Here is a 26,855-nt window from a genome sequence, read left to right on the forward strand (position 1 = left end):
CTTTAGTCTGTATTATCCAAAGCTTGACATTTATTTATTTTCCTTCTGATCACCGTATCTCCCAAACTGGGGAACAAAATAAAGCAATTTAAAAAAATTTTTTCAACAGCATCTTGCAAACAGCTGGGAAAAGCATAAATATATAAACATTCTTGCTTAAAAGTCACTTAAATAAATTCATATAAGGCTCTTTTACAACTGATCTATTAAAGCTTTGCACTGAAATGCAAGTCGAGACTATTATTTTCATGGTGGTTTCTGTAACTGTAAAGATCTTCGACTCTATTAACTTTTTGTCCATCACAGCCAGGCTGATGAGGATCACAATGCAGATGAACCAAAGTCCGCAAAGTTGACTGCAAAGGGGGCAGACCAGCCCCTGCGCCCACCTCAGTATGTAAAGACGTACCAAGGACACTGCTGGGACCCAACAAATGCCAAATAAGGCTTTAGAGCAGCCTTATAAAGCTTGTTGAAACTCTTCATTCGGTCATACAGGAATATGGAAATTACACTGGAAGGGATCTTAATCCATCTGTCACTTTTTTTTTTTTTTTTTTAATGGAGACAGTCTCACTCTGTTGCCCAGGCTGGAGTGCAGTGGTGCAATCTCGGCTCACTGCAACCTCTGCCTCCCGGGTTCAAGCAATTCTTGTGCCTCAGCTTCCCAAGAATCTGGGACTCCAGGTGCAGGCCACAGCTGGCCAACTTTGTCTATTTTAGTACAAACGAGGCTTCACTATGTTGCCCAGGTTGGTCTCAAACTCCTGAGCTCAGGCAATCTGCCTGCCTCATCCTCCCAAATCAGCTAATTTTTCTATTTCAAAAAGACAGAGTTTCACCATGATGTTCAGAGTGGTCTCAAACTCCCTGGGCTTAAGTGATCTGCCAACCTTGGCCTCCCAAAGTGCTGGGATTACAGGCATGAGCTACCACTCCAGCCTCATCTGTCACATTCTAGAATCCATCGGCATCAACCAAGTGGGTTCAGAAGTTCCTTGATCAAAATGCTAAGAAATCCACATTCTCCTACTTATACTGAGTGACCATTTTAACTAAATTTTTCTCTTTTTTTTTTTTTTTTTTTCGTGGAGTCTCTCTCTGTTGCCCAGGCTGGAGTGCAATGGTATATCAGCTGGCTGCAACCTCCATCTTCCAGGTTCACTCCCAGGTTCAAGGGATTCTCATGCCTCGGCCTCCTGAGTAGCTGGGATTACAGGCATGTGCCACCACGCTTGGCTAATACTCGCATTTGTAGTAAAGACAGGATATTGCCATGTTAACCAGCCTAGTCTTGAACTCCTGACCTCAAGTGATCCTACTGCCTCAGCCTCCCAAAGTGCTGGGATTATAGGGGTGAGCCACCAGCCTCCCAAAGTGCTGGGATTTTCGTGTTCTTGATGCTCTGGAATCTGGAGCCCCACTGACAGGGGTAGCCCATTCTTAAAGACAGCAGGCCACTCCCCTGCAAGTGTGCCTTTCACATGCAACCCAACTAATCCAGAGTCTTTACCTCAAGCCGCCTCCTCTCTCTGTCTTTTCCACTCCAGAAGGCATTATTCTTCTGCCCTAAGCATACCAGGGCCAGGTACCAGAAACCTAGAGGCAGTCCCTACACACTGGAGCCCCCTGAAATTACTCGAACTAGCCAATCCTAAGCCTATGTACCCTGCCTCACTTGTTTCTTCTTGTGGACCCACAGTAAAGATTCTTGCTCATGCTTTCCTCCCGTTCTTTCTGCCTCGTCAGTGACCGTGGTGCTTCCCCGAGGCGGCCCTGCATGGCCTGCTGTGCTTCCTGTGTCTAGGGAACTGGGAATAAAAATGTCTTCCTCCATGACAGTCCTTTCCATGTCTGCATGTCTTACCTTACATGATTAAAACAAATCCCAGGCACATTTTTAAATTGTGATATTGGGGCAGTTTCTTACTTGCGTGTGATTCAGGCTGTACATCTTTACAATGAAAGTAATAATATTGCCTGCCTCAAACACCTGTTATGAAGGAAATTAATATGTACAAAATGTTGAGTTCAGTACTCAATATTTAATAGCTGTTAGAGATTATTGTTATGATTAAAGAGTTGTAAAAATAATGTATTCTAAAATTAGCATTTCGGAAGGTCAAGGTGGGCAGATCACCCGAGGTCATAAGTTCAAGACCAGCCTGGGCAACATGGCAAAACCCCATCTCTATTAAAAATACAAAAAATTAGCCAGGCATGGTGGCACACACCTGTAATACCAGCTACTCAGGAGGTTGAGGCATGAGAATTGCTTAAGCCTGAGAGGCAGAGGTTGCAGTGAGCCGAGATCATGCCACTACACGCCAGCGTGGGCAACAGAGCAAGACTCTGTCTCAGGAAAAAATTTAAAAAAAAAATTAGCATTCCAAAGCAGTATACTCTCTAAACTGCGGATTACCACCATGGCTTGAGTGTCCCCTCCTAAACACAGGTTGAGCTGTGACTGCCTTTGTAACAGTCTTAAGGGGTGAGACTTTTAAGAGGTGATTGAGTCACGACGGCTCTGCAGATGGCTGCCTTCTGTTTCCATGAGGGTTCTTCCCTCATGAAGGGATTAACACCATTATCACAGGAGTGGGTTAGTGTCACAAAAGTGAGTTTGGCCCAATTTCCTCTCTGTCTTGCTGTCTCCTATCATCACTTGCCTTTAAACCACGTTGTGATGCAGCAAAAGGCCTTCAGCAGATGCCAGTACCATGCTCTGGTCTTCCCAGCCTCCGGAACTCTGAGCAATACATTGATCTGCGTTATATATCACCTAGTCTCTGGCATTCTGTTACAGAAAAAGACTAAGACAAGTGTTGATATTCATATATATCATACACATCACCTAGTCTCTGGCATTCTATTACAGAAAAAGACGAAGACAATTACATTTAGTGTTGATATTCATATATTTACCACACATGGCTTTAGCAATAGGTAAGAAACACTAAAGTTTTATGCCATCTTAATAATGTCTAGTTTTGCAAAGGAAGGAATTAAGTTGAATACAATGTGAGGATGGTTTTTCTGTGAGTGGCCCTGAACCATGGCCGAAACTCTAGTTTCAACCTGGCTTCCCACAGTCTGATCAATGGATTAGTAAGTAATAAAACTTTCTTTGATTCTCTGTGGAAAATACGCCTCCACCTAACCCTCCTAAAAAAGTTCGCTACTCAAACTGATACAAGAACAGAAAATGAAATACCGCATGTTCTCACTCATAGGTGGATGTTGAACAATGAGAACACATGGACACAGGGAGGGGAGCATCACACACTCGGGTCTGTTGGGGGGAATAGGGGAGGGACAGCGGGGGGTGGGGAGTTGGGGAGGGATAGCATGGGGAGAAATGCCAGATATAGGTGAAGGGGAGGAAGGCAGCAAATCACACTGCCACGTGTGTGCCTATACAACTATCTTGCATGTTCTTCGCATGTACCCCAAAACCTAAAATGCAAAAAAATAAATAAAAGTGCCTATTAAAAAAAAAAAGTTGGCTACTGATGTAAGAGAATAGTAAGTAAGTACATTTAAGAAGGAGATGATTGGAAGCCAGAAAATGTAAGTTCTGGATAAATTAAAGGACAAAATATTAAACTCAGCAAAATCTGGGATGTAGGATGGACACGTCACCAGATGCTCTACAGAAAAAAAAGAAAGGGCAATTCTTTAGACTGTCTCATGGAGTGTTCCGACAAAATGCAAACACTGCTCCTGTGTGAGAAATCAAACCATACTTTGAATTAAAAAGGGGATCAACTTACAAAATAAAGCGATGTATAACAGATGACTCAGGGTAAATGTGATTAGAAAAAAGCCAGAAGCTTACTCTGTTTTTAAAACAGTTGCAGAGAAACAATATAGAGTGAGAGCACTGAACTGACCTTCGCTGTCAATGAAAGTAGATTCAAAGCATTAACAAAGCATTTTCCCCAGAAATATGAAGTAGACACGAGATCTATCACTAAGTTAGCATGTTGCTGAAGAAGCATTTTCTTTCACACCAAAGAACACATTGCATTATATATTGCAACAAATACTCAATGCACACGAAAAATCACAATCATAAAAAGTGGATATTTTTGGCCGGGCGCGGTGGCTCACGCCTGTAATCCCAGCACTTTGGGAGGCCGAGGCGGGTGGATCACGAGGTCAAGAGATCGAGACCATTCTAGTCAACGTGGTGAAACCCCGTCTCTACTACAAATACAAAAAATTAGCTGGGCATGGTGGCGCGTGCCTGTAATCCCAGCTACTCAGGAGGCTGAGGCAGGAGAATTGCCTGAACCCAGGAGGCGGAGGTTGCGGTGAGCCGAGATCGCGCCATTGCACTCCAGCCTGGGTAACAAGAGCGAAACTCTATCTCAAAAAAAAAAAAAAAGCGGATATTTTTAAATATAAAGGGAATATATTTTCTTACACTAATTTCTAGTTCCCAGTTTTTCCAGGGGTCTCCCTTACATTGAATCAATGGTATTAATTTCTCAAAGGAAACCAATTTTAAGTTTCAGATTATATTTGGATATAGTTGAATCAACAGGCCTTACCTTCAGAGATGAATTTTTTTAAGTCCAGAATATGAAATTGAACTGTGAGACTTAAGGTAAAAAGAAGGCAGGTTATGACATCGAAGCAGCTTTCCTACACATAGGAACAGAAGGAAAAGCTCAAGTAGCAAGGCAGGAAGTAGAAACAATTAAAAAGCCAGGCTGGGCCCGGTGGCTCACGCCTGTAATCCCAGCACTTTGGGAGGCCAAGGCAAGAGGATCACTTGAGGTCAGGAGTTTGAGACCAGCCTGGCCAACATGGTGAAACCCTGTCTCTACTAAGAATACAAAAATTAGCAATGCGTGGTGATGCACACCTGTAGTCCCAGCTACTTGGGAGGCTGAAGCAGGAGAATCACTAGAACCCAGGAGGCAGAGGTTGCACTGAGCCGAGATCATGCCACTGCACTCCAGCCTGGATGACAGAGCAAGACTCCATCTCAAAACTAATTGAATATTAATAATTTAAAAGGTAAAGCAAGAGTAGTGTAATTCCTGGGACTCCAAGAAAGAAATTAGGGCCTACATACCACCTTCCTGGGCAATAGCCTGATAGAAACGCCACCACTACCACCACACTCCTGCCAAAAAAATTCCCCAGATCTCCGCCCCTGGCTAGCTAGATGACCTAGATCAAGCATTTCCAGTCGTCCATTACTTGAGAAAAGCAGGTAGTAGATTCTGAAATTTGTATATGCTCACATGGGTAACATGGAAATTCTGAGAACAACAGACTTTTTAAAGGATAATTTCTCTTTTTTTGAGACGGAGTTTTGCTCTTGTTACCCAGGCTGGAGTGCAATGGCGTGATCTCGGCTCACCGCAACCTCCGCCTCCTGGGTTCAGGCAATTCTCCTGCCTCAGCCTCCTGAGTAGCTGGGATTACAGGCACGCGCCACCATGCCCAGCTAATTTTTTGTATTTTTCGTAGAGACGGGGTTTCACCATGTTGACCAGAATGATCTCGACCTCCTGAAAGATAATTCCATTTTTTTAAGGGAAGTATAACAATGACTTTCATACAAATACAACCTGAGCACCATTCAAAGATTGTATTTAAGTCATTAATTAATTCGGAAACTGGTAAGATGTTACAACTGGCTCCAAAGAGAATTTAAAGAATACATATATAATGCTGTAATAAATTTACAAATACATGTAAAATGGAGCTGTCTGCAGGGCAATAAACTGTCGCATCCCACTAGATATTGCTGCAGACAAGAATCATACACATCAGTTTCAGTTTCCTACAACTTACAGAAGTGTAAAGTAGCTCAAACACCAGGAAAGGAATCCCATAACTAGGAAACACTAGGCTATGCTTTGTTTTCCATGAAAGACTCGCAGTAATCTTTTCATTCAATTTACAGTCTTTTGTAATCACTTGGAGAGGCATGCGATCTGGAGAAAATGAATGAGGGCCTGCAGAGACCTTACCACCCAAGGCAATGACCTATCTCACAGCCACTAGTGGTGACAGTCAAGAGAATGACCGAGAAGAGGATCCAAGCAGCCCGCTATGAGAAACAGCAGCACAGAAGGCCTAGTTAAAGGTTAAACACAGAAGGGAGGATAAGGGTCCAGTTGGTAGTGCCCAGTGAAGGCCCAGAGGGCAAAGGCCTCTTCTACTCTCAACAGGATACTAAGTTTCTGCATGCACCACCTTGAGAAGGAGGAATGAGGAGAGATCCCTTGAGAGATAGAAAAAGCTTAAACTTTTAATGAGTATCTAGCAGAAAGAGATTGATGTGAAACAGAAGAAACTGGGCTGCTTTTTACCGACGGGGATATATGCTGAACTGTGCCCTCACACACACAAATTCATGTGTTGAAGCCCCAATCCTCAGTACCCCAAAACATAACTCTATTTAGAGATAGGGCCTTTAAAGAGGTGACCAAGTTAAAACGAAGCCCTAGGGTGGGCAGTAATCCAACCTGACTGGTATTGTAAGTAAAGGAAATTTGGACACACAGAGGAAACACCAGGGGCCCCCACACAGAGGAAAGACCACGTGAGAATACAGAGAGAAGGCAGCCGTGTGCAAGCCGAGGAGAGAGGCTTCATGAGAAACAAGCACTGCCGGCACCCGAATCTTGCACTTCCGGCCCCTAAAGCCATAAGAAAACAAATTTCTGCTGTCTAAGCCATCCAGTCCCTGGCGTTTCATTACGGCAGCCAGAGCAAACTAACAGAGCCTTTTAAGGGTTGCGGGGTATTCATTTCAGGAGCAAAAGCAAGATGAAATGTCAGCTAAATAAAATGCAAAAAGCTACTTGTTCTTTGGTTTTGGACATCCATGGACATTTTAATCCTGTCATATAAGATGAGTGCTTTATAAATTTTGGGCACATTCTCAGACCCAAAGTTGTGAACAATCTTTACTAGTTAAAGGTCTTCAATAGAGCAAGGCCTATGGCCACCGAAGAAACAAGTCTCAAAGAGCTCAAAATCAGGCTTCTACAGAACGGAAATGATGAAGGGAAAGCCGGAAACACAAGACTGAAAGGAAGATGTTCTTTCATCAGGTTCTTTCCTCAAATCATGACTAGCGGTTATCTTCATCCATTTGTGCTGTATAAGAAGCTACCTGACACTGGGCAGTTGATAAAGAACAGAAACGTATTTCTCTCCACTCTGGAGGCTGAGAAGTCCAAGGTCAAGGCGCCGGGAGGTTTGGTGTCCGGTGAGGACTGCATGTTCCTCCAGCAGCGTCCTCACAGGGCAGGAGGAGAAGGAGTAAGGGGACCGACCGTAAGCCAGTTCGCTCCTCTTGTAAGGCACTAATCCAGTCACAAGGGCAGAGGCCTCATGGCCTAATCACCTGCTGAAGGCGCCCGTCCTAATACCAAGTCTCAACATGAATTTTGGAGGGCACATAAATGTTCAGACCATAGGAGCAGTACATTTTCTCTTTTTCAAACTGTTATGTTTCTGAGCCCTTTGATGGGGGAGGGAGATCACAAAGGTTTTCTGGAAAAGCAACTCTAGAATATGTTTTTCATTCAGTGATTGCTAGGAAGAAAACACTCATTAGCTTTGACCTGAATAAGGATACACCCCGGCATTAGTGTCTGGTGTGGAAACAATGCCATGCTCACTTCGGTAAGAAAGAAAAACACAAACACTACATTTCCAAATTTAGTCAACTAGGGACACTGAGTCAGGCCAATTTAAAACAGGCCCAAAATTTCATCATTCCAAGGAGTTGAGTATTGTCTCTTATCTACTGATCTAAAATTAAATTTCCCGTTTAGCTGGGACATAGAGACTATTTATAGACATTCAAAAAAAGAAGAAAATCAAAAGGCTTAAACCCAGGTCACATTTCCTAAAACCAAAAGCGGTGAGAAGAAAGCGACATCTAATGGTTGGTTTACTTCAAAACATCTCTGGTTGCCCCTAAAACTCAAGAGATGAGGAAAGGGAGATTTTGACCTCAGCCATTAGAAAAAGCCTCAAAAATCCTAAAAGGTCAAAAATGTCATCCAGCCCTCTGGAAAACCAGCTCAATGCATTCAAATTAATGTGGTGTTGGTCTGCGGAAACTTTGCCCAGAAGGCATTCCGAGGACTAATCATAAACAGCTTAAATGATACTAGATGCGTCATAAGAGCTTTTTTTACTCTTGTTAAAAAATAACAGTAACAAACACTTATGAAGTACAGACATGTGCCAAATCCTGGCCTAAATGTCTCACATACACTAACTCATCTAGGGCTTTTTTTCCACAATATTTACACATATGAATAAACAATAAATTCTACTAAAATTGTTAAGGCTGAAGCAGGAATGAATTCATGTTGTGAAGAGACAGAAATATTACACGTATTTAATTACTTCTTAGAACAGAACTGCAAAAGAACTTGAGAGGTCATAGTTCAGGAGTTGTTGAAAAATCTATCCCATGAGAGGAAATGCAGCATTTTCACTTATTTTTATTTATTCCTTAATTCTTTTTATCCTGCTCTTTGCTTTCTTGTCTTCCATCTTGTGAAAATATTTATGACAAACTTTTTATCCTGTCATTGAGTTCTCCTGGTACTTATGAGGCTTAAAAGTAAACTCCTAAAGTTTATCTCTCTCCGGGAATTATCCCTTCAATTCTGGAAACAGTTACCAGATAAATGGTGGTAACTAGCTTAAGCTTCACAGGACAAAAGGCCAGCCTGATATCAAGAATGGGTATACAAATCACAACGTGTTTCTTCTGTAGCAAAATGTCTTCAAGTAAAAACTAGACCATAAACATTAACTCAAACTGTCTACTGAAAGATTTTTTAAATATTATATGTTAACCACTTAACTAATTAAATATCAACCAATATAAACTGCTCCTAAATTTAAATGTAGTTTCATTTTCATAAAAGCTATAGAAATCATATGTGTTCTTACCTACAGTTTTCTCAGTCAGTGAATTACATGTTGTCTCCTGCCTCTGCATAAGTTCAGCCTGAGAGACAGCATCAGGGATTTTTTTGATAATAGCCATTCCTTTGCAACAAATAAAGACATTCATTTATCTCTATGGACTCATAATTCGTTCTGAAGCATCTTCTGTTGTTACATGGATGCTCTTCACGCTCCTTGAAGGCTGGAGGGGAGCAGGGGTCAGGGCTTCACTGGTCTCCCGCTTTGGGAGTACATCTCTGCTGTATGTGGAAGCTTTTTTCCCCTTTTCCTTCTGTAATACTCAGAACAGAAAATGCAAAACTGCATACCCTTACCAGAATGTACAAAACTCTCTGCAATCAAGAATAGGCTCTGTTAAGAACCAAACTTCTACATGGCCCAGTCTTCTTTCCTTCAAATTTAAATCTCATATATAATGTATCCTACAAAGAATACATTAGGATTGTCTATTAATCAAGCTGGTAATTTCCACTAACAAATTGATTATTTTGTACTCCTCAGACAAGAGGAACACAAACTTCAGACATATAACCCTGAACAAGCACAGGGATTTATCAGCCCACAGCTGAAAAGACAAAGCCTGTGGCCCATGTCATTTATTGGTGACTTCCAAGAGCCAAATTTCCCTCTTTAAGAAACAGAAAGAAAAAAGACCTTATGTCCAGGACCACAGATGTAAGGTTTTTTTTTTTTTTTCTTTCTGTTTCTTTTTTTTTTTTGAGACGGAGTTTCGCTCTTGTTACCCAGGCTGGAGTGCAATGGCGCGATCTCGGCTCACAGCAACCTCCGCCTCCTGGGTTCAGGCAATTCTCCTGCCTCAGCCTCCTGAGTAGCTGGATTATAGGCACGCGCCACCATGCCCAGCTAATTTTTTTTTTGTATTTTTAGTAGATTCGGGGTTTTACCTTGTTGACCAGGATGGTCTCGATCTCTTGACCTCGTGATCCACCCGCCTCGGCCTCCCAAAGTGCTGGGATTACAGGCGTGAGCCACCTTTCTGTTTCTTAAAGAGGAAAATTGCAAAAGAAAAGTGAAATCTATCCTTTTTTCTTTATGTCTGTTAAGAGGAAGAAATGTTTCAGTCACGTTTCTAACTAGAAAAAAATGACAAGTTACTAGTTAAAAAAAGTTGAAGATGAACTCCATAATGTTCTCCTTTCTCTAGAGTACTCAAACTCTCACACAGTCCAGTTCCCAGAACGCTGTTCTCAGTTTCTTCCCAAATAAAGTCCTCCTCAACCTTTTAGGAAGCTTCCCTCCCAGCCTCACTCCAGGCACTGTTCCAGGACCCAACAGGCCCTGGCACATGTTGGGCTCCATACCTGTGCCCTAAGTTAATTAACTATAAAAAAATCAGGGTTATAAGCTTATTTTCAATTCATCCATAGGTCAGTTTCTCTGGCCACAGTCAACCTAGAAATACGGTAATTTCAGTTTCACAGTTGTATTTCTAGAGCTGTTGAGGGGACGCAATCATGTTAAGCCAAACCAGCAACTGAGCCAGGCCTTGTGTCAGAAGGGTGGAAATGACAGTGGTTAAGACAATTTCTCCCAAAACACTAGGTAGTTAGGTCAGGAGAGACTTAAACAAGGCAACAGCTCTTCTGGTCATCAGAAGCCTTGGCTTTCACTTCTGTGAAACAAAATCCTTGGTCTAAATGACTTCTGACACACTGACTTAACTTTGACAACAGAGTTCAAGCTGGAAACAAGAAAGTAGCTGTAAAAGCCAAGGCCTTTATGGTATAGCCAAGAGAGAAATCTAATTCACCAAAAATTCAGAGAGGACAGGGCTTCTCATGAGAAAAGAATGAAAGACTAATTCCCAAGGATTTTCTCTTCAAACAGCATGTCACGAAGAAAGAAAGATAAATGGAGAAATGCAGAAGTAAGGAAATTCTGTAGATGAGAAATGAGACAGGGAACTTCTTAGTACCTGCCCTAGTCATAAATTGTCAGAAGAGAGAGATGCTTTTCCAACTATGGTAAACACCCTGTTTTGTTTTTTATTTCCAAGCTTGTTGTAAACTGATCTCTGATCTTTGTAAAGATAGAGAGAGGCATCCTGACACTTCATCTGCAAAGTACGGAGACAGAGTAAACACTATCTTGAAGGTAATAATTACAGTTGCTTAGCCCTAGTCTAGCAGATGTTTAAAGAAATGTTCAGAAGTGCATTAAAACAAACACTGTGATGGACCTACTTGCAAACCAGCAAGTCAGCCTGCTAGAGTTTATGGATGCTGGCAAAAGACATGAGACTCCTGGATTACAGACAAATGAGAGGTTATTACTCACCACAGTAGCCGGGGTATTAGCATCTGGGCCAGTTCCTCCAAGCGCCAGTGCCCACGAGGCGACGCAAATAGGGCTAGACAATACCAGCATCAAACCCCTGAACTTGGAGAACCTGAATATTCTATAATGGAAATAAGCATGCCTGCCTGATGTCCTGGAAGAGACGCCAGCCTTATTTGATTGTATAGCAAGCACGCTTGTATGTTTGCCCCGGAGGAGGACACTACCTCTATCTGCCAAGGTGGGACGGTCTCCTACAGCTGCCAAAGCAAATTGCCACAGATTCAGTGGCTTCGCTGATACAAATGTATTATATTGCAGTTCTGGAAGTCGGATGTCCAACTTGGGCCTCGCTGCACTAAAATTCCGTCTCCATTTCCTCAAGCTTTTCAGCTTCTAGAGGTCACCAGCATGCCTTGGACCATAACCCCATTCTTCCATCTTCAAAACTAGCAAAGGCAAGTCGAGTCCTTTTCACATCACGCCACTCCAACCTCCTCTTCCGCCTCGCTCTTCCACTTTCAAGCATCCCTGTGATTACATTCAGCCCGCCTGAATAATCCAGGATAACCTTTGTATTCGAAGGTCCTCTAGCTGATCAGCATTCTTAATTTCATCTATAACATAAATTTTCACTTGTTATGCGAGGTAACATATTCACAGGTTCCTGGGATGAAGCTATGAACATCTTTGGGGAGCCATTATACTGCCTACCACACAAAATGATAAGAAAATCTGCCCTTTGTTCTAGAACAAGCTTGTCCAACCTGCAGCCAACGGGCCACATGTGAACCAGAATGGCTTTGAATGCGGCCCAATGCAAATTGGTAAACTTTATTAAAACATTATGAGGGTTTTTCATGATTTTTTTTTTTTTTTTTTTTTGCTCATCAGCTATAGTTAGTGTGTTTTATGGGCAGCCCAAGACAATTCATCTTCCAATATGGCCCAGGGAAACCAAAAGATTGGACACCTCTGCTCTGCAGGGAGATACAGTCTCTATTGTCCACGGTTGTTAACTTTACTACACACGCATCCTTCAAAACATAGTTTAGAACAAGGGGAAGTTGATGCTTTGCTTCACAAAACACACAGATGTGAAAAAACCATAGAAGACGGGCCCTCACCACCAGCTGCTGCTCTTACATATTTGCATAAGAAACCGAGTAAGGATATTTAATTGCTTTAAACTATAGGCATATATTTTTTAAATATGATACTTGATCACAAGGTTATCTTGGTCTACATAGGTTAAAATGGCTATTTAATTCCACATATTCATGGAAAGAGAAATTATACTGAATCTTGTTAACAGAAGTTTCCTAGTTGAATCACGGACAAATTGTGTAGTCAACCGTCATCCACTCACAGAGATCAATGAACACTTATGGGAAACTAAGTGGTTGAACCAACCCGACCAAGTTTGTTTGGAGGTCAATACTGGGGAAAGAGTCTTATGATATTTAATCTAGTGCTAAAGAATTTTCCATAGCAGGAAATTCTTCATGCTTAACCTTAAATCTTGGTATTTGCAGCTTTAAGTCATCTCCTCTTAGTCTGCCCTCAGGGATCTGTTTCACACGATCCTTCATGTCTTCCAGAAAGGACAAAGATAAGACCCCCATGATACTCTCCACAATAAATTGTTCTGAAAGAAAATTTCCCCGTTGCTCTTATACCAAACAGATAAAAGCTATTCTTTGGTAAATTTTAGTTTTCTAGTGAAGATTAATTCTACCCATACTAATTATTCTCATTGGAGTGGGCAGAAAGATGTTTATCATGTTTGGAGAAACATTTGCATTTTCTATCTCCTTGTAAAAAGTTAAAATTGAAGTTACAACTGAAACACCAAGGAAAAAAATAGATGATAAAGTATGAAACCATATGCAGAAGTTGCAAAGGAGTTAGCCAAAACTCCTTATCAATAGCTCTTAAGATCCTTCATGTACACCAAGGTTACAAAAGAGCATATTATTAAATATTGGTGAGAATTTGTGGAAAGAATTTATTTGGGAATAGTTCTTGCCCCTCTAGTCAATAATGCTTCAACATTGCAAAGGAGTTTAGGGAAAACCTGACCCTTACCTCATGAGGGCAAGAGAGAGCTTCAAGAAGACTCCTCTGAGAGTAAAGCAATCCTCCTAACACATGAAAGCCAGATAAAGAAGAGTTTGCTTCTGTGTTGGAATCAGCCTTCATTTCCAAAGTTCATGTAGGCAAATCATGTGTTTCCTGTATACCACGTGTGGGCATAGGGTCACCATGCATGGTGTGCAAGTTGTATGCTTTCAAGGATACAACATCTAATGTCAAGATTTATCACACGGTAGTCATCGCAAGTTTGTCTATTTACATTCTCGTAGATGGCAATAGAGGTTCTTGTTCTAACAAAACCGGCATATGTTACAACAATTTCCCCATAGGTAGAAATAAAGTGTCTTGAGGAACAGGCACCTTTTTGTAAAAAACACAAAGCACCACATGGACAAGCATGGGTACTATGTGAGTTTCATGGGTAAGAGAAAGAGCCAGCAGAGAGGTTGTCTTGCATCCCGTTCAATAGAGCTACTTAGAGAAGCTAATGAAATCCCAGCAAACAAAAGCCAGAGGTTGACCTCCTGATTGCAAGGGGCTAAAGGTGAAATAAGCAAGAGTGTTCCACTGGAACGAGGGAACTACAGCTTAAAAACCCACCATCAGGAGAAGAAGTTGGTGCCTACAGAACAAAAGAAAGGATCACAGGCCGGGTACAGTGGCTCACGCCTGTAATCCCAGCACTTTGGAAGGCCGAGGTAGGAGGATCACCTGAGGTTAGGAGTTCGAGACTAGCCTGCCCAACATGACATAACACCATCTCTACCAAAAATACAAAAATTAACCAGGCATGGTGGTGCACACCCGTAATACAACTACTTGGGAACTTGAGGCAGAAGAATTGCTTGAACCCAGGAGGCAGAGGTTGCAGTGAGCCAAGATTGTGCCACTGCACTCCAGCCTGGGTGACAGAGCAAAACTCCATCTTGAAAAAAAATTAAAAAATAAAATAAAATAGCATCCCAGAAGAGAAAGGGTTTAGGTTAAACGCTGGCAAACCACCACCCCTTCTTCCTCCATCCTGTATCAACCACTGGGGTCAGTAGCATCCCTGACAAGATGGAAAGCATGACAGAAACACGTGTGTAATGTGCCACATCACATCTAGGTTGGAAAGTCTTAGAGGAATGTTGGTTCTCAAAAGCTTCTCTCATACCCTCAGACCCCCCAGGCTTAAATAACTTCTGCACAATACCAAAATCTATTTCACACATGCAGGAATTATGATTTATAATGCTCCTTCGATCTCAAAATTTTAGTAAATTTTAACATTATTTTTTATGGTTTGATCTTTAATGGCATTTAGAGTGCTAAATCAAGGTTAGCCTACAGCTGCCTTCCTCCATATTTTAAGTTTGCCCTAAAGGTCTTTCTGTACATCAGGAACTATAACAAGTGGAGGTACAATCAGACCCTAGCCTACACTGAGTTTTGGCCAATCAAACGTAGCCAACTGAACAGTGCTCAAATAAGGCCAACGCTGAGCTGTAACCAGCACAGTTGTTTCTGTACCTCAGTTCTGCTTTCTGTATGTCACTTTCCTTTTTCTGACCATACATCTTCCACCACATGGCTGCCCTGGAGTCTCTTGGCCTATTATGACTCAGACAACTGCCTGATTCGTGAATCGTTCGTTGCTCAATTAAACTCCTTTCAATTTAATTCGGCCGAAGTTTTTTTCTTTTATCAAGAGTATCACAAAACAAAGCCATCTGAAGCCAAAGAAGGAAGTACAAAAGCAATTAAGTTTAAAACGGGCAGAAGACCAAAAGGTTGATAAAGAGAAAAAATGGAAATGGGTTGAAGCAAAGGGGCCAGATTTCCAAGAAGCACAATGTGATGTTTTTTAATGTAATTGGTCCCTCGTGATGTAGTTGATAAAAGCAAGGCGGGTGACAGGTGGATGCAGCCACTGCCTCCAGCAGCCGTCCAGCCCCCTGAGGTGATCATAGGCAATTGCACCATTTGGGGATGTGAATAGCAGAAGATAAAGCGGTGGAGGTAAAAAACTGGGAAACCAACGAAACTCCCTGAACAGGAGCCTGGAAAACAGGAAAGAAGATAGTCCAGACCCAGCATGGACATGAACCCCAAAGGACGACCATGACCCAAATTAACAGAAGCCAGAAAACAGGCAGAAAGCAGAGATTTGCCAAAAATTGCTAAGTTCAAACCAGGTCCACCACCAGGATATTTGCGAGAAACAGGGTAACTTTGAAACCCAGCGAAATAAGCAACAGTCTTCCAAGCAGGGCACACTTGCTCTAGAGATGCAGAAGGATTTTAGAATAGTGACCAGGTCCCAGAGGATTTTAAAGTAATCCATCTCCCTATGCTCTGTTTTCACAGGTGCTCTTCCTATCACTGTTAACAGCCTCAGAATGCACGCTCCTATTTCTTGGTCACTTTTCTTCCAATTTAAAAATAAAAATAGAAAAGGTCTACCTCTCACCCATCTCAAACCTGTAGATGGTTCTAGAATCAAAGATACAATTATTCATTCTTTTAATCAAGCCCTCATAAATTGTTTCACAAACATAAACCTCGGTGAATCTAATTGAGATGTATTTTCTGTATATTTCTCTTTTAAAAATAATTGCCAAGTGTTTTAATACATTTATACCATTTTGAGTAGCTGCAGATTATTAATAATTACAGTGATAATTGGATGCCAAAGAAATATTTCAACACTAATAACCTTATTGTCACAAAAAATTATAGGTTATTTTTAACTTAAATTTTACATATTTGTTGTTACATTTAAGTTTACAAGGCTGGATGTAGCTGGGGACTCAAGAGAAACAGAAGATAATGGAGAGACAGAAACAGGGAGAGAGTAAGAGATTTTGTTGTTGTTGTCGTTGTTGTTGTTGTTGTTGCTGTTATTGACTGATTTGACTGTGGAGCCTTGGAAGCCTGAAATCTGTTAAAATAATTTTTGGGGCTGGGCATGGTAGCTCACGCCTGTAATCCCAGCACTTTGGGAGGCCGAGGCGGGTGGATCACGAGGTCAAGAGATCACGACCATCCTGGTCAACACGGTGAAACCCCGTCTCTACTAAAAATACAAAAAATTAGCTGGGCATGGTGGCACGTGCCTGTAATCCCAGCTACTCAGGAGGCTGAGGCGGGAGAATTGCCTGAACCCAGGAGGCGGGGGTTGCGGTGAGCCGAGATCGCGCCATTGCACTCCAGCCTGGGTAACAAGAGCGAAACTCCATCTCAAAAATAATAATAATAATAATAATAATTTTTGGAAGACCATTAAACCAAGGCAGCTCCAGCACCGTGGGTTCCTATGTAAGCAAACTGAAACCCAACTAGATGTAAATGGTCATAGTCCAGGCCTATCAGAAACCACCACCTCACCTCTAGCTAGGGACTTTCCACTGGAATGATTGCTTTGCCTTGCTTCCGTATTCACCATCTAAAAGCTTTCCCTTGTTCCCTGAACTGCCTATGGAGCCCTGAACTACCTATGGTCTGGAGTTGCCCAACCTATAATTCATTGTCCACTCAAATAAACTATAAATTTGAATGTGACTTAGTTTATCTTTTAACAAATCTGTGGGCTAGGCTGGTAGGCTGGAGACTCAGGCAGGAGTTAATGTTGCAGTCTTGAGACAGAATTTCTTCTTCAGAAAACCTTTCTCAATTTTTACTCTTCGGGCCTTCACCTAGTTAGATGAATCGCCACCGATATGGTTTGGATGTGGGTCCCCACCCAAACTCATCTCAAACAGTAATCCCTAAGGTTGGAGGTGGGATTTGGTGGGAGGTGTTGGATCATGGCAACAGATTTGCCCCTTTGGTACTCTTCTCCTGAAAGACGCTCACAAGATCGGTTATGTCAAAGTGAGTGGCACCTCCCCCACCCCACCCCTCTTGCTCTGGCCATGCAAGAGGTTCATGCTTCCCCTTCACCTTCCATGATTGTAAGTTTCCTAAAGCCTCCCCAGTCATGGTTCCTGTACAGCCTGCAGAACCATAAGCCAATTAAACCTCTTTTCTTTATAAATTGCCCAGTTTCTGGTATTGCTTTATAGTAGTGCAAGTACAAACTAATTCAACCACCCGCATTATCAAGGATAGTCTCCTTTAACTAAAGTAAACTGCTTATAGATGTTAACCTTTACCTAAAGTCAACTGACTGTAGATGTTAACAACATCTGTAAAATACCTTCTCAGCAGTACTTAGACAGTGTTGGGTGAACAACTGGGAACTAGAGCCCAGCCAAGTTGACACAAAAAACTAACCATCGCAGCGAACAACCATAGAAGTACAAACACATGTAACATCAGGATAAAATTCTGTAGGAGAAGTGGAGTAAAAATACAATGTCAAGGAGTAAAAAAAATACAGTATTTTTTAATATCATGAATATTGAATATTTTAAGAGGGTTTTATTTTTAGTTTGCTTTTGTTTTTAGAGACAAGGTCTCCCTCTTTTGCCCAGGCTGGAATGCAGTGAAGCTATGAAAGCTCACTGCAAGCTCAGATTCCTGAGCTCAAGCAATCCTCCCACCTCAGCCTCCCCAGGAGCTGGGACGACACGTACACACCACCACATCTGGCTAATTTTTGTAAATTTTTGCAGAAATGGGGTCTCACTATGTTGCCCAACCTGGCCTCTAACTCTTGGCCTCAAGAGATCCTCCCACCTTAGCTTCTCAAAGTGTTGGGATTACAGGCATACACCGCTGTGAACAGTCTTTTAAGAGTGTTTTAAAACACATATTACATCTTTTGTAAAATTTTCGACTCAAAATGAAAAACACTCTATGTCAATATAACAGTAAATAAAAGTATACAAGTATTGATTATCAAAATTCCAGTATGGGTATGCAAGCAAAACTGAGGACAAGTTCTAGCTAGGATAACACAGTACAGAGAGTCCTCACTTACCATTATCGACAGGTTCTTGGAAACTGACTTCAAGTGAAATTTACATATAACAAACCAATTTTTTTCTCATCAATGTTGTAACAAAATGAGACATTGAAGGAATGTTATCTGAGGACTTGCTATACGTCCTTTCACTTAACGTTGAAGTTTCCAAGAACCTACTGATGACGCTAAGTGAGGCCTTGCAGTATTGTTGCTAAATTTATGGACTCAGGCTGTCCTGCTGTGTGAATTTAAGACAGTAAATGAAGTTCCTTGGTTTGGGGAATGTTGTTTAATATGCTAAATCATTAGCACTTATTGATTAGATTTGGAGATAGATTAAGTGACATAATATTGGCAAAGCACTTAGCGCAATTTCTGGCAGAGAATAACTCCTCAACAATTGCCAGCTGTTATTATTACTCAGTGGGTGTCAGTTACAGAACATAAATCCACCAAGGCCTACAAATGCAAAACCTCACACCAGGCTTGTCTTGCCTGATTAGCTTTTCCCACCAAGGCCTACAAATGCAAAACCTCACACCAGGCTTGTCTTGCCTGATTAGCTTTTCTCGGATCCTGTCTCCCGGGAAATCCCCGAGGTTCCACGGCTAGACACTAAAGGATTGGTCCTGAATCCCAACCTCAGTTCATGTTTATTTATCTCCAGTTTTCCTCCAGAAAGTGCTACAGCCTTGGAGCCCTCGAGTTTCTCAATCTGTCTGTTTCAGCTGTAACTTGCAAAGCAGCCAGGTTTACCCTGGTACAGATTTGGAGGCTTTCCTGTCGTTTACCACGTGTGTGGCTCTTTTCTGACTCTCCTGTTTGTCAGCCTAAATGTGGTTCTGTGGTTGTCCTGGGGCTGCTCATCCCTCACAAGGCAAACTATTTCTTTCAAGGCTTCTAGCTATAGAAATCTGAAATTATTGAACTATCCAACTATTTTCTGGAATTCTAACTTTTCACTCTAATGGACACTTTAAGTGGTATTGAATTTGTTCTCCAATTTAAGCCTCTGCCTTTTTTTTTAAGCAGAGCCTGGGAAATAGGCCTCTTCAAAGAAAGAAAACACAAAATGTCATATTAACCCTTCAATGTAATTGATTTTGAATGTGATCAAAGATTTCTTTTAATTCGATCTTCAAAAGGCATAGACTTTTCTGGAACAACCTTGCTCCTACCCCTATTTAAATTTAAAAATTAAATCATTTTTCAAAAATCACTTAAGTAGTAATGTACTTTGAAGACACTTCAGAGAAATGGAACAAAGAGGGATAAAACACCACATTTTCATCACCCAAAGACAACCATGTTAATAATCTTTTTAAACTCTTTTTTTGTGGGAGTAAAAATCTACTTCCCCTACTACACACACACCCCAACCGCCAGAAATAAAAAAGGGGACTAATATCAGATCCAAATGTGATTTCCTGCCTTTAAATCTGTTGCAGACACTTATGCTAATTACCTAGCAACCTTCACTTCCTCAGGTCACCAGAGAGAGCAAGAGCTTTTCTGAGCAGGCTGAGTGGTTCTTACCTGCCCCTCCGCTAGTGAAATTTCCAGTTCTGTCTCCGGCTTCTGCTAACAAGGGAAGCCTCCTACCCTTTCCGCCCTTTAGATGGCAGCATGATCTCTAACACTTTACGGCCTCTGTCCCCAAGTTATGCAGTTTTTACAATTTAAATTTTTAAAAAAGGGTTTACTGTTCTGTAGGAGTTCTGAGGAACTAGAAATCAGGAGGGGAAGGAGGAGCCATTGAAGGTGGAGGTGTAAAAAATGCCAGAATTCCTGTGTGGAATCCAAATGTTGCCAGTTACCACATAGACGGGTTTGTTTTTGGTTTTGTTTTTTTTTTTAACATTTTGATATTTATTAATCAAAATAGTCCTGAAAAAGATTGAGTCAAAATTACAGAGTGATAAGAGTTAAAATAAAAATCGTTCTTAACTATATTGCTGGCTGGGCGGAGTGGCTCAAGCCTGTAATCCCAGCACTTTGGGAGGCCAAGGTAGGCAGATCACTTGAGGCCAGGAATTTAAGACCAGAGTGGCCAACATGGCAAAACCCATCTCTACTAAAAGTACAAAAATTAGCCAGGTGCGGTGACACACACCTGCAGTCCCAACTACTCAGGAGGCTGAGGCACGGAAATCACCTGAACCTGGGAAGCAGAGGTTGCAGTGAGCTGAGATTGCGCCAGTGCACTCCCACCCAGGCAACAGAGGAAGGCTCTGTCTCAAGACAATAGATGAAATTAACTGTATTGTTTCCGGGGGACTTTACCCAGTCCGGAAAGCTATTTTTGTCTTCTGAAACAGGACTTAAATCACACCATTCAAGTGATAGATTTTAATAGAAACTCTTTGTCTTTCCTTCTGTCAAAGCAAAATATAGTGAAGGTTTTTGTTTCTACCTCAAGAAACCTGCTTTCCTAATATGCGTGCGTACATGTAGATGGATTGAGATGGGGTGAAGGGAGAAGTTAAACAAAAAGGTTTAAAAAAAAAAAAAAAAGGTGGGGGGCGCTGGGCACAGTGGCTCACGTTTGTAATCCCAGCACTTTGGGAGGTTGAGGTGGGAGGACTGCCTGAGCCCAGGAGCTCGAGATCTGCCTGGACAACATAGGGAGGTATCATCTCTACAAAAGGAAATGTTTTAACTAGCATGGTGGTGCACACCCGTGGTCCTAGCTGCTCAGGAGGCTGTAACAGGAGGGTCGCTTTGGAAGGGAGAAAGTGAACACACTAGGGGAAAGTCGAGATTGCAGCAGCTGTGACTGTGTCACTGCACCACGGCCTGGGTGACAGTGAAACCCTTTCTCAACAACAACGAAGGCAAAATCTTAAAAATGGGAAATGAAGTCCGTTCATGGGTTAGCCCTGTCATATCCCACTCACTGCTGCTCGCAGGATTCCACACAATAAAATGTGCTCATTCATTCATTCAGTGCATTATTTATCGACTTCCTGCTGTGTGCTAGACACAGTAAGAGATTAGACGGTCCAGACAGCTGTACCTCTGAGCAGTAGGGCCACAGTCAACACTGGACACAGATGTAAATAAAGCAGACCATTCTCCTTCCCTTATTCTGCACTGTGGATCTCATGTTCCAGTATAAAAGGCAGACAATGTAAGAGGAAACAAATAGATATGAATTTAGGTAGTGACAAGGACCATAAGGAAAAATCAAACAGAACAAAAAGGCTGAAAAGGGTGTAAGGAGTGGCTGTTTCAGACAGCATTGTCATGGCACGCTTCTCCCGGGAGATGATATTTGAACAGAAACCTGATGAAGCAAGTGAGGGAGTGAGGCACTCGGCATCTGGGAGAAAGTAAGGCAAAGGGAACGGCAGTGCAAAGGCTGTGGTATCCAGGTGTCCGCGGTTGCTGGAGAAACAAGAAGAAGCTGGTATGACTGGAGCAAGATGAGCAAAGCAGGAAGTGGCCAGAGAGCGACAAGGTCAGAAAGAAGAGGCCTTGGAGTCCCCAGAAGGGGTGCTGGGTTTTATCAAAAAGATTCTGGAAAACCTTTATGGGAAGTAATGTGCCTAATTTCCATTTGAAAAGGATCACTGTGGCTATGGCACAGAGTACACCCTAAGTAGGGCGTGGGAAGAGACAAGGGTGGAAACAGAAAGGCCAGTCCAGAGGCTGTTGCAAACTCCAGTGGAGGGATGGTGTGGCCCGTGCTGGAGGAAGGGAAACGGAGAGCTGGGAGGGCTTGGATGTGGTGGGCTTGGCAGGGAAGGTCCGGTAGTTCTGTTCTGAGCAGTTGGGTTTAAGTTATCATTAGTCATTCCATCACAGATGTCAAATAGGTGATGGATACAGAAATTTAAAACTCAACGGAAAGGTCAGAACTGGAGAAAACTTGGGAGTCCTGTGTACGTAGATAGTACTCGTAACCAAATAACTGACTAAGATCATGCAGAGAGCAAGTGTGGGTAGAGAACAATCCGGAGACAGAGGCCTGGGGCGCTCCTGCATTTAGAGAAGCCCCTAAGGAAGACCAAGCAAGGTCAGGAGGGGTCCCAGAAGTGAGCATTTCAATAGAGGGGAAGTGGTCAACTCCATCAGAAGCTTGTAAGCGTTCAGGTAAATGAGTACCAAGAACTGACAACTGGATTTGGTAAGATGGACATCGTTGTGGACGTTGACAAGGGCACTGAAAGCAGGATGTGAGAAGAGGATTGATTAGTTGGAAATAGAAAACACCAGGCAAAGGCCATTGAGCTGAGAAATCCTGCTGAGGGGTTTTGCTATCAGGAAGAGACAAGTGAGGTAGAAATGAGGGGGTGGGGGTGCTAGGAAGAGCTTTTCAAGATGGAAACTATTCCAGCACACTTAGGTGCTGATAGGGACGATCCAGGAGAGCGGGAGTTAGTGATGCAGGGCAAGCCAGACAAGGAGGACATCATTGCACACACATTGTGGAGGGACCATGGTGGGAAGATGACGTCACTGTCTCTTGGTTGCTTCCTTATTTTGGGGGGGTGGGGGGTGGGGGCAGAGTTACACTTTTGTTGCCCAGGCTGGAGTGCAATGGTGTGATCTCGGCCCACTGCAACCTCCACCTCCTGAGTTCAAGCGATTCTCCTGCCCCAGCCTCCCAAGTAGCTGGGAACAGGCACCTGCTACCACACCCGGCTAATTTTGTATTTTTAGTAGAGACAGGGTTTCACCATGTTGGCCAGGCTGGTCTCCAACTCCTGACCTCAAGTGATCCACCCAGTTTGGCTTCCCAAAGTGCTGGAATTACAGTCATCATTCTCAGCCCATATTTCTTAATGACACAATAAACAAGGTCATCGACTGAAAGTAAGGCGTGTGAGGGAGTGTTGGAGGCTTAATGAGAGGGGAGAAAATGTAAAATATTCCTTTTTGGAAGTGGGAAGGTGAATTCACTAGAGAGAACTCAAGAGCGTTTCAGGAAGACTCAGTAGGCTCATCTGAGGTTGGAAAGCTTAAACTGATTCCTGGTAGTTCAGGTTGGATTTTTCTTCTAGCCACGTGCAGACACCAGTAAGCAACGCAGACCTGAGCCACACCCCCGACCCTCCCCTCCACCCGTTGTCCCAGGCCTCTCTTATCCCTACTCTGGCTTCTTCACGTCTTAACTTTCTCTCCCCTCTGCGCTAACAAAAGGGCCCAAATGTAATGTGTAAGGCTCTTTTCTGCCACCTGCTCCCATACGTCTGCACTTATGCCACTCAGAGACCTCATTCACGCCCCGGCCTTCAGCTATCTTCTTCTGAATGTCAATCCCAATCTCTGCCTTCCTCCAAACTGCGATGTTTGTCTCTTGGGCATCTGCGTCTGGATACTCCTCTGGCTCATAAAACCCAGCAGGTGCAGCACTGAGTTACCTGGCGCAATCGTTACGCTGCTTTCCAAAGCTTGCTCTTCCTATGATGTTCTACGTCATTTAACGTCATCCACCCAACCTCCAAGACAAGATGCCTTAGATTGCTCTTCAGTGTCTCCCTCTTCTCAGTTTTCTCTGTTCCCATACACAAGCAGGTGTTGAGAATTTCCATCAATTCTACTACCGTAGTGTTCTTCAAATTTAACTTCAGAATCGCTGCCTGATTTATGCAGTTTCTCCTCAAATCTACTATTTCCTGCAGTAACTATTATTTGTAAAGAAGAGTTTAGAATTAGTCCCTGCTCAAAATCATTAATAAAGTCCTTTTAACCCGTAAATGCTCAGCCCAGAATTCCCGTTCTTGCTGTAATCATTACAACTGCTTTTTTCCCAACTCTTCCCCCACCTCACCCCCTTCCAGGGTTGTACACACTCCCAACAGAAAAGTGTTCCTCCTACTTGCCCACCATGCTGACCAGCCTGATGCTCAGCAATACCCATGAAAACGTCCACTCTTCCAGGGCCCTGCACTAAGAATGGCACCCTAGGACTGGTTTTGCTCATGGCAGGCACCGCTTCCAGGTGAACGCAGTTGTGAGCCGAGCGCCGTCTCCCCCTTTCTCCTCCCCTCCCAGTCACCTTGGAGGGCATGTGCTCCAAATGGCATAGCTCCATGATGAAGGATGATTGCCTGACCCATATCAGGTTTACATAAGTGAAAAACAAATGTACTTTGTTACACCACTGGAATTGGGAACCTGCCTAATGAAGCAGCTAGCATTTACGGTCCCAGTACTGCGTCCCTGTGTCTTTGTTTATACAGATGCCTTTGCTAAAATGCTTTTTCCTCTTGCTATTCATGACCTTTGAATAGCAAGATTCAAATCCTCACACTCTTAAAAGCAGACTTTCCCAAACGCTGGTAAGTAGATGGGTTGGCCCATGATTAAATTCCACCTAAGTCAAAGCGGTCAAAGAAAAATTACATCATAACAAGATGCCGTAAAAGTAAACAGAGTCCATTTAAAGCACTGTCTTTGGGCGGAGACAACTCCTTCCATATTCAAGTGACTTCTTTTATAAATTTATGGTGCTATTTGGTGGCAGGAGAGAGAGGTTTGTAACCGCATTATTTGGCATAACAAAGTTGGACATCTGTATTTCATTTCCAAAATTGTTTTCTAAATGTTATTACTTATACTCAAGTTCAGCAACCGGCGCTGGCACCACGGTTAGGGAGACTTCCATGATCCTCCCAGACCAAAGTGGCCTCTGATGGCTTTTACTTTGCTTTGAGCCCTTGACTGTTATGTTTTATCTCTTCTCCTAAAGAGAAAATTCTTTCAGGCCAGTGATCTTTTCTTATACCCATATAAGAAAGGCAGGAAACATTGCTCTTCTTACCCATAAAAGAAGAGCAGGGAAAACTGGTCTTAAAGAAATGAGAAAGCTGAGCTCTGAAAAAATTAAATTACTTGGAAATTTTCATTCTCAACATTTATTGAGCACTTATTATTTGCCAGCCACTGTCCTGTGCAGTTCACATAAGTTCACTCATTCTGTCCTCAGAAAATATCTAACAGGTAGGTTACGATTATCACGCCCATTTTGCAGAAAAGAAGGCAACCTGCCCAGAGTCACAGCGCTAGAAAGCAGTCCCTTGAAGGCTGAAATTCTGGAGCCCATGAATTCATGGGCTCTTTTAAACACAAACCAAGTCTCCTGGTTTCTGGCTGATGTTCTTTTCTAATAGATCACTTTTTCTTCAACCTACTTTTTAAAGTGTTTATGATTTCAAGTAAACTTATCGGAGAACTCGGCCCTTCTGTGATGTCTAATCAGTATTTCAGTACAACTATCTGAGATTTCCCAGTCCACATTCTCATTTTCTACATACACCTGTTCACCTTGAATGTCTTCCTCTTTCTGTGTGAATTTCTTTGCTGCCTGTCCCCCAGAAAGTAAATTAAGTCATCGAACATTGTTCAGGCAACTGTGACAGAAACTAGATAAAGTGGAAAATAAGCCAATAACATCAAGCTCCTTTTCATTAAGATTTTCAGTACCTATTTGGTCAGGCTTAAATCAAGCTGGGTTTATTGAGAGCCTTAGATTTTAAATGCAGCAGGTGCCCCACCGGTCGAATCCCTTGGATGCAGGTGTGCCATTTCACACTTTACGAGTCTTAAGAAAATGGTGGACTTAAAACAGTAGGAAAATATTAATGCTAAAAAAAAAAATCAAGATCAGAGCGGTCCTCTCGTCAGAGTGGCCCACATGATTTTATTTTAAGGTGGCTTCCTATTTGACTTGCCTGAGGAACCCCTCTAAGAAATTTCAGGACAATTTTGCCCCTGGACAGTCACAACAGTATGACATCATTCATCATTTCCCTACATTTTTATCACAGTGGCCAATATATATGTCAAAAAAGATATTTACTGGAAAGAAAAATTAAGAAACGTTTACAGTAGGTCAAAAATTACCTAAATGTACATACATTCTCAATGTCAAGGGGGTAAATATCCCTGTTCTTCCATATTAGCGACAGTCCCAAATGAAGATTCTTTTATACCAGAGAGAACGGCACTCCTTTCTGCCAGCGGGCTCCTGCTGAAACGTCTACGTGCCTTCTCTTCCAGGTTTGCCCTCAAAGGACCCATTTTGCAGCACCAGCGGCTGGCCCTGTTGGTAGGCAAGAGAGCCTGGGAACCCTCCTTCTGCTCTGTGCAGAGTCTGACCCTGACAGCTGAGCCCATAACTTTAACAATGAAGCAAGTTTCTCTTCTTGAGATCCTTTAGCCATGTTCACATATCAAATGCCTCCGAAGGCCAGAGATTCACATGGAATTGGACAAACGGTGTCTCCTCTCTTTTGAAAGACTCCTGCCCCAGCTACAAAGGCTCCAAACACACTCATAATCTGCAGCAGGGAAGACATACCGCCCACAACCCAAGTAGCCTTTCTGTCTTTCAATGAGATTGTTGACTATTCTTTATCTAACAAATATGTTCTTATACCAAGCAAGAATTTGGGGCAGAGTGTCACGTACTTTTACAGAAAGAGAAATCAATATTCTATTGCTACAATAAGGTGTTGTTCTGCCAACATATGTTTGTGTTGCCTAGAAATAAGACACACAGTATTCCACACAAGCACGCAAAGATACATTCACTAAAAGCAGATAATATGCCACTTTTCAGGCCATCAGGTAGCATTTACAAAGTCAACTATAT

The 26,855-nt window shown here is 42.5% G+C and overlaps 1 protein-coding gene across 25 annotated transcripts in view; it reads right to left on the reverse strand.

The window, feature by feature from the left end:
- LOC103795080 (uncharacterized) overlaps positions 1 to 26,855 on the reverse strand; it is a 597,037-nt gene that overhangs the window by 508,798 nt on the left and 61,384 nt on the right. For 19 of the 25 annotated variants that reach the window (XM_078338228.1, XM_078338230.1, XM_078338235.1 and 16 more), the window contains exon 1: positions 1 to 26,855. This exon is cut by the window's right edge and continues 61,384 nt beyond it. The exons of 3 other annotated variants lie outside the window; for them this stretch is intronic. The gene's annotated coding sequence lies outside the window, so the exon portion shown is untranslated. 3 more of the 25 variants (XM_078338238.1, XM_078338236.1, XM_078338233.1) reach the window with 3 other exon arrangements.

Source organism: Callithrix jacchus, chromosome 9, assembly GCF_049354715.1.
Source record: "Callithrix jacchus isolate 240 chromosome 9, calJac240_pri, whole genome shotgun sequence".
Lineage (NCBI taxonomy): Eukaryota > Metazoa > Chordata > Mammalia > Primates > Cebidae > Callithrix > Callithrix jacchus.